Raw genomic sequence first — 7944 nt, forward strand, 5'->3', positions numbered from 1 at the left:
CCAACCGACGTGGTCATGAGCCCTGGAGCGCCCCTGCAGGTGGTGTGCTGTTAACGAAGCACTCGCGTCGGGGCCGACCGGTGTGGCCGAGCGGTTCTAGGCGCTTCAGTCTGGAACCGCGCGACCGCTACGGTCGCAGGTTCGAATCCTGCCTTGGGCATGGATGTGTGTGATGTCCTTAGGTTAGTTAGGTTTAAGTAGTTCTATGTTCTAGGGGACTGATGATCTCAGATGTTAAGTCCCATAATGCTCAGAGCCAATTGAACCACTGGCGCCGGCCGGTGGGGCTGAGCGGTTCTAGGCGCTTCAGTCTGGAACCGCGCGACCGCTACGGTCGCAGATTCGAATCCTGCCTCGGGCATTGATGTGTGTGATGTCCTTAGGTTAGTTGGGTTTAAGTAGTTCTAAGTTCTAGGGGACTGATGACTTCAGATGTTAAGTCCCATAGTGCTCAGAGTCATTTCTTGAACCACTCGCTTCGGTCGTCTGCTGCCACAGCCTATTAACGCCTAATTTCGCCGCACTGCCTAAACGGATACGTTCGTCGTAGGTCCCACATTGATTTATGCTGTTATTTCATGCAGTGTTGCTTGTCTGTTAGCACTGACAACTCGAAGCAAACGCGCTGCTGTCGGTCGTTAAGTGAAGGCCGTCGGTCACTGAGTTGTCCATGGTGAGAGATATGGTATTCTCGGCACAGTATTGACGCTACGGATCTTGGAATATTGAATTCCATAACGATTTGCGAAATGGAATGTTCCATCTGTCTAGCTCCAGGTACCATTCCACGTTGAAAATTTGTTAATTCCCCTCGTGAGTCTATTATCATGTCGGAAACTATTTGACATGAATCAACTCAGTACAAATGGCAGCTCTGTCAATGCATTGCCCTTTTTTTCTTGTGTACACGATACTGTCTGTATATGTGCATGTCGATATTCCCCGACTTTTGTGACCTAAGTGTAATTTTACTTTAAAAAAAAAGTAACGTAAAATAGTAACAGCACTTACACCAGTACGTGTTTTGTCTACTTTTATGCGTACCACCTGAAATGTCCTTGCTTATCACCTGTGATACGCGTACCGACGTCTGGGACGCCCCTTGTTCTTGATAACCGTGATTCGACCTTGTGTTAGTGTGTGGCGATGCGACTAATCTGCCCACCCTTTCCTCTAACAATTCGAACCTTATCACGGAGATGTATTCCACAGCTACCGCTAAATATGTACACTGCAACTTACTGTACAGAGCTTGGTGCAGAGAACATCTTACCAACACTATCAATTTCCTTTCCTGTTTCATATGCGTACTGAGTGAGGGAGAAATGTCAGTGTAAATGCCCCTGTACTAAACTAAAATCCGTCCGAACAGTCCTCGGAAGGCCCAACGGTACCGACCGACTGCCGAGTCATCCTCAGTCGACGGGTGTCGCCGGATGCAGATGTGGAGGCGCATGTGGTCAGCACACCGCACTCCCAGCCGTTGTCAGCTGTCGTGACCGGAGCCGCTACTTAACCGTCAGGTAGTTCCTCGATTGGCCTCACATGGTCTTAGTGTACTTCACATACCAACGGCGCTCCACAGACCCGAGCGGCCACGCATCCAAGTGCTAGCGAAAGCGAAGACCGACAGCGCTTAACTTCGCTGATCTGACGGGAACCGGTGTTACCATTGCGGCAAGGCCGTTGGCGTGAATGCCTCTGTACTCGTACTAATCTCTCTTATCTTATTCTCATGATCCCTGTGTGAGACAGAAGACAGTGGCAGCATAATACGCTTGGAGTCTTCTTCGAATCTCGCTTCTCTAAACTTACGCAACATGATTCCTCAAAAACTACGTCGTCTTTAGTACGAAGATACGCATTTAAGTCTACGAGTATTTCGTATTGGCTCTACCGACCAATTAAGATCACAGCAATGCGTCACCTAATTCGTTCGATGTATGTTACAGTGCCTACTTGATAAGGACTCCAAACACTGGAACAATTCCCTAAAATTGGTCGTCATATATACATTTCGTTAACAGTTGAATGGTATCTTCCCAGAACCATTCCGACAAATCCAACCCATCCATCCGCCTTTCTTGTTCAAGTGATTCTCATTTTATATCGATTACCCCAAAATCTTTATTCTATGTGACGTGCATAATATGTTCACAACTTATATTGTAATCAGATACTGCCTGGTTGTTCCTCTTTGTAATGGACATTATCTTCACTTATCAAGAGCTAAAGAGAGTTGCTGTTAATTGCATCAACTGGAAATTTTGTGAAATGATAATTAAATCGACACGCTAGCTGGAAACAGGTGTTGATATACATCATTGGGGACATGTTGAAATTGTGTGCCCCCACCGGCACTCGAACCCGGGATCTCCTGCTTACATGGCAGACGCCCTGTCCATTTGAGCCACCAGGGGCACGGAGAGTACTGCGCCTGCATGGACTTATCCCTTGCACGCTCTCCGTCAGACCCACATTCCCAACATGTCCACACCACTACATTCGTAGTGCGCCTGATAGATGTTTGCCCATCAGATTCATTACTCGTAACAGATTAATCTACCAAGTCCTGTACGAGTTGGGGCATAGCATGTGCGTTCACACAAGAAGGTCAATGGCCGGGTAGCCATATTTTAACTATATATGAAGGCAGTATCTGTTGCCGAAAGAACAGATACCATTGATGACCGTGCAGTTTCTCTAGAATGAAATGATGATTAAATCGACACCCTAGCTGCAAACCGGCGTTGATATACATCATTGGGGATATGTTGAAAATGTGTGCCCCGACCGGAAGTCGTACGGGACTTGGTAGATTAATCTGCTACGAGTAATGAGTCTGATGGGCAAACATCTATTAGGTGCAACCCGGCCGGTGTGGCCGTGCGGTTCTAAGCACTTCAGTCTGGAACCGCGTGACTGCTACGGTCGCAGGTTCGAATCCTGCCTCGGGCATGGATGTGTGTGATGTCCTTAGGTTAGTTAGGTTTATGTAGTTCTAAGTTCTAGGGGACTGATGACCTCAGAGCCATTTGAACCATTTTATTAGGTGCAATAAGAATGTACTGGTGTGGATATGTTGGGAATGTGGGTCTCACGGAGAGCGTGGAAGGGATAAGTCCCTGCAGGCGCACTACTCTCCGTGCCTTCGGTGGCTCAGATGGATAGAGCGTCTGCCATGTAAGCAGGAGATCCCGGGTTCGAGTTCCGGTCGAGGTACTCATTTTCAACATGTCCCCAATGATGTATATCAACGCCTGTTTACAGCTAGGATGTCGATTTAATTATCATTTCATCATAGAGAAGCTACCCGGGCATCAATGGTATCTGTTCTTTCGGGAACAGATACTACCTTCATTTATGGAAATTTTGTCCAATTTCCTTACGATCGACCGATGACGATATTTTCACGTGTGACACAACCATCGTTAGCGAACGATCTTTTAGTGCTGCATATAATTTCCGTTAAATAGATTATACACTGTCCAGTCCCATTAATATGACCACCTATCAAGAGCCTGAATAACCATTTTTTGATAAAGAGAGTGAGGTTCTGGAAGATAGCGACAGGGATGCGAAGCCATGCCGACTTCAGTGTCACGGCCAGCTGCGTTCGGTTTCTCGGTTGAGGACCCATAGCGCGAAAGGCTCGATCGAGGTAGTCCGAAAGATTCTCGATTGTGTTTAAATCCGGGGAATTTGGTGGCCAGGGGAATACTGTAATCTCATCCAGGTGCTCTTCGAACCACGCACTACACTGCGATATGTGAATCATTTGTATCGTGCTGTGGAAAAACGAACTGCCTGTAGGGCTGGATATGGTCCCAAAGGATAGATGCATACTTGTGTTGATCCGTAGTGCCTTCCAGAATTATGAAATGATGAGTGCCAAGAAAACATTCCTCAGACCATAACGCTCCCTCCTCCGGCCTGGAACCTTCCGTCGACTGTTGCAGAATGTTTGTTTTGAGACGTTTCGCGCCTTACACGCCAACGGCCGTCTGTCCGATGGAACATGAAACGTGATTCATCTGTAAAGGCTACCTGTCACCACTCAGTGGACGCCCAGTAGCGGTATTGGCGTGCAAATTACAGCCTTCGTAGCCGATTAACAGCAGTTAGCATGGATTCATGAACAAGTTGCCTGCTGTGGAGACCTATATGCAACAATGATCGCTGAATGGCCGTTGAGGAGACACTTTGGTAGTTCGTAGGTTCATTTGGGCGGTCGGTTGCTCAACAGTTGCACGTCTATTCGCTCGTACACATCTCCGCACCTGTCGTTCACCCCTGGTATTTGTGGCCTGCGGTGCAGCACAGGTGCTTTGGCGCCGGTTTCGGATAGCGCCATGTTGCCATACAGGGTCTACTTTAACCACAGCGGCTCGCCAATACTTTGGAAACTGAGCCATTTCGGAAATGCTTCCACCCTTGGCCCGAAAGCCCTTTAGGACGTCAGATAAATCGCACCGTTTCCGCATTACGACAACAACCGCACTGTGTTCCGCGTTTCCTCCCTACAGGTTTTATATCCCCTACACTGTTAGTGCTGCCACGTGCCGTCTGTCAGTGGTTATTCCACGTTGACGTCGAACATAGGCGGTGGTCAATTTAACATGTCTGGACAGTGGGTAAGTAGGCTGTTTAGGTTTTTATATTGGTAACGCCACGTAGCGCTCTGTATGAAAATCACTGGCTGTGCTGTGTGCAGTCAGTGGCTGGTTGGAATTATTGTAATATTCGCTATTCTAGTGCTCGGCAGTTGGATGTGAACAGCGCGTAGCGTTGCGCAGTTGGAGGTGAGCCGCCAGCAGTGGTGGATGTGGGAGAGAGATGGCGGAGTTTTGAGAGCGGATGATCTGGACGTGTGGCCATCAGAGACAGTAAATTTGTAAGACTGGATGTCGTGAACTGATATATACACTCCTGGAAATTGAAATAAGAACACCGTGAATTCATTGTCCCAGGAAGGGGAAACTTTATTGACACATTCCTGGGGTCAGATACATCACATGATCACACTGACAGAACCACAGGCACATAGACACAGGCAACAGAGCATGCACAATGTCGGCACTAGTACAGTGTATATCCACCTTTCGCAGCAATGCAGGCTGCTATTCTCCCATGGAGACGATCGTAGAGATGCTGGATGTAGTCCTGTGGAACGGCTTGCCATGCCATTTCCACCTGGCGCCTCAGTTGGACCAGCGTTCGTGCTGGACGTGCAGACCGCGTGAGACGACGCTTCATCCAGTCCCAAACATGCTCAATGGGGGACAGATCCGGAGATCTTGCTGGCCAGGGTAGTTGACTTACACATTCTAGAGCACGTTGGGTGGCACGGGATACATGCGGACGTGCATTGTCCTGTTGGAACAGCAAGTTCCCTTGCCGGTCTAGGAATGGTAGAACGATGGGTTCGATGACGGTTTGGATGTACCGTGCACTATTCAGTGTCCTCTCGACGATCACCAGTGGTGTACGGCCAGTGTAGGAGATCGCTCCCCACACCATGATGCCGGGTGTTGGCCCTGTGTGCCTCGGTCGTATGCAGTCCTCATTGTGGCGCTCACCTGCACGGCGCCAAACACGCATACGACCATCATTGGCACCAAGGCAGAAGCGACTCTCATCGCTGAAGACGACACATCTCCATTCGTCCCTCCATTCACGCCTGTCGCGACACCACTGGAGGCGGGCTGCACGATGTTGGGGCGTGAGCGGAAGACGGCCTAACGGTGTGGGGGACCGTAGCCCAGCGTCATGGAGACGGTTGCGAATGGTCCTCGCCGATATCCCAGGAGCAACAGTGTTCCTAATTTGCTGGGAAGTGGCGGTGCGGTCCCCTACGGCACTGCGTAGGATCCTACGGTCTTGGCGTGCATCCGTGCGTCGCTGCGGTCCGGTCCCAGGTCGACGGGCACGTGCACCTTCCGCCGACCACTGGCGACAACATCGATGTACTGTGGAGACCTCACGCCCCACGTGTTGAGCAATTCGGCGGTACGTCCACCCGGCCTCCCGCATGCCCACTATACGCCCTCGCTCAAAGTCCGTCAACTGCACATACGGTTCACGTCCACGCTGTCGCGGCATGCTACCAGTGTTAAAGACTGCGATGGAGCTCCGTATGCCACGGCAAACTGGCTGACACTGACGGCGGCGGTGCACAAATGCTGCGCAGCTAGCGCCATTCGACCGACGGCCAACACCGCGGTTCCTGGTGTGTCCGCTGTGCCGTGCGTGTGATCATTGCTTGTACAGCCCTCTGGCAGTGTCCGGAGCAAGTATGGTGGGTCTGACACACCGGTGTCAATGTGTTCTTTTTTCCATTTCCAGGAGTGTATATTATGACTTTTGAACACTATTAAGGTAAATACATTGTTTGTTCTCTATCAAAATCTTTCATTTGCTAACTATGCTTATCAGTAGTTAGTGACTTGAGTAGTTAGAATCTTTTATTGAGCTGGCAGTATTGGCGCTCGCTATATTGCAGTAGTTCGAGTAACGAAGATTTTTGTGAGGTAAGTGATTCATGAAAGGTATAGGTTATTGTTAGTCAGGGCCATTCTTTTTGTAGGGATTGTTGAAAGTCAGATTGCGTTGCGCCAAAAATGTTGTGTGTAAGTTCAGTGATGATCAGAATAAGTAAAGAGAGAAATGTCTGAGTACGTTCAGTTTTGCTCATCTGTTTGAAAATCAAATAACGTAAGGGGTTTATCAGCACAGGAATTCATTACTTTTTCTAAGGGGACGTTTCAAGTGTATATATTGAAAACCTTAGAGGTCTTATTACGCTTCCTTGGGGCACTCCAGATGTTATTTCCGTCCCATTGGAACATGAGTTGTGCACTATAATTAAGTACTGTATACGGTCCAAATGTTATGAGTGAAGACCCGGCCTCTGTGGCCAAGCGGTTCTAGGCGCTTCAGTCCGGAACCGCGCTGCTGCTGCGGTCGCAGGTTCGAATGCTGCATCGGGCATGGATGTGTGTGATGTCCTTAGGTTAGTTTAGGTTCAAGTAGTTCTAAGTCTAGCGGACTGATGGCCTCAGATGTTGTCCCATAGTGCTCAGAGCCATTTGAACCATTTATGAGTGAAGACGCAGTGCGGCATTGGATGAGATTTTTTAAAAGTGGTAGAATGGACATTCATGATGAAGAGGGGAGTGGCAGGCTTTCTATTATGTGTAACGATTTTGCCAAGAAAACTGACGAAAATTGGTGAAAATCGAAGATTCACCGTCTCTGAGCTCACTGAACATTCACATGAAGAAGCGACTAGCGTCGCAGCACATCGATGAAGACGGAAATGTCAAAAATGCCATGAAAGATTGGCTACGAGTCCAGGAGGCAGAAATTTATGAAGATGGACTTTTTAAATTGGTGGTAAGCTATAAAAATTACTCAAATTTAAATGGTGGAATGTTGAAAAGAGCAAAAATCTACAGTTCAAGATGCATACAAAATTTTTTTTCAGTGCAAGTTTTTATTTTATTTTCAGCCAAATGGAGGGTACATTCCGAACCGCTCTTGTATTAGCAAAATATTTCTCGAACCAATCACGTATTTGTGGTTACCCCATATGGTCAATCTGTGTTAGTGTTGAACTGTGTGGTACAATTCGAACGACTTTCAGACATATAGAAGTACAGAATCTACCTGTTCACCTCAATCTATTGTTTGCAAGACGTCGTGTTTCACAAGAGTTGTTTTCCTTGGATCCGTGCTGCTTCTTTCAGACAAGCTGGTTTTCTTCCGTTCATGTCAGAATGTTTGATGTTGGATTATTCTCTACGATCCTACAGCAGAATACAATGGAAAATGTTAAGCACAATAAATAATTAAAGTACACAATATTACAGGTTAAATGATGATAAAGCTCAGCGTTAGCATTATAACTATTGAATAATATATTGTGTATTTTGTGTACTTTAA

The sequence above is a fragment of the Schistocerca americana genome, chromosome 7 (genome assembly GCF_021461395.2).
Source record: "Schistocerca americana isolate TAMUIC-IGC-003095 chromosome 7, iqSchAmer2.1, whole genome shotgun sequence".
NCBI lineage: Eukaryota > Metazoa > Arthropoda > Insecta > Orthoptera > Acrididae > Schistocerca > Schistocerca americana.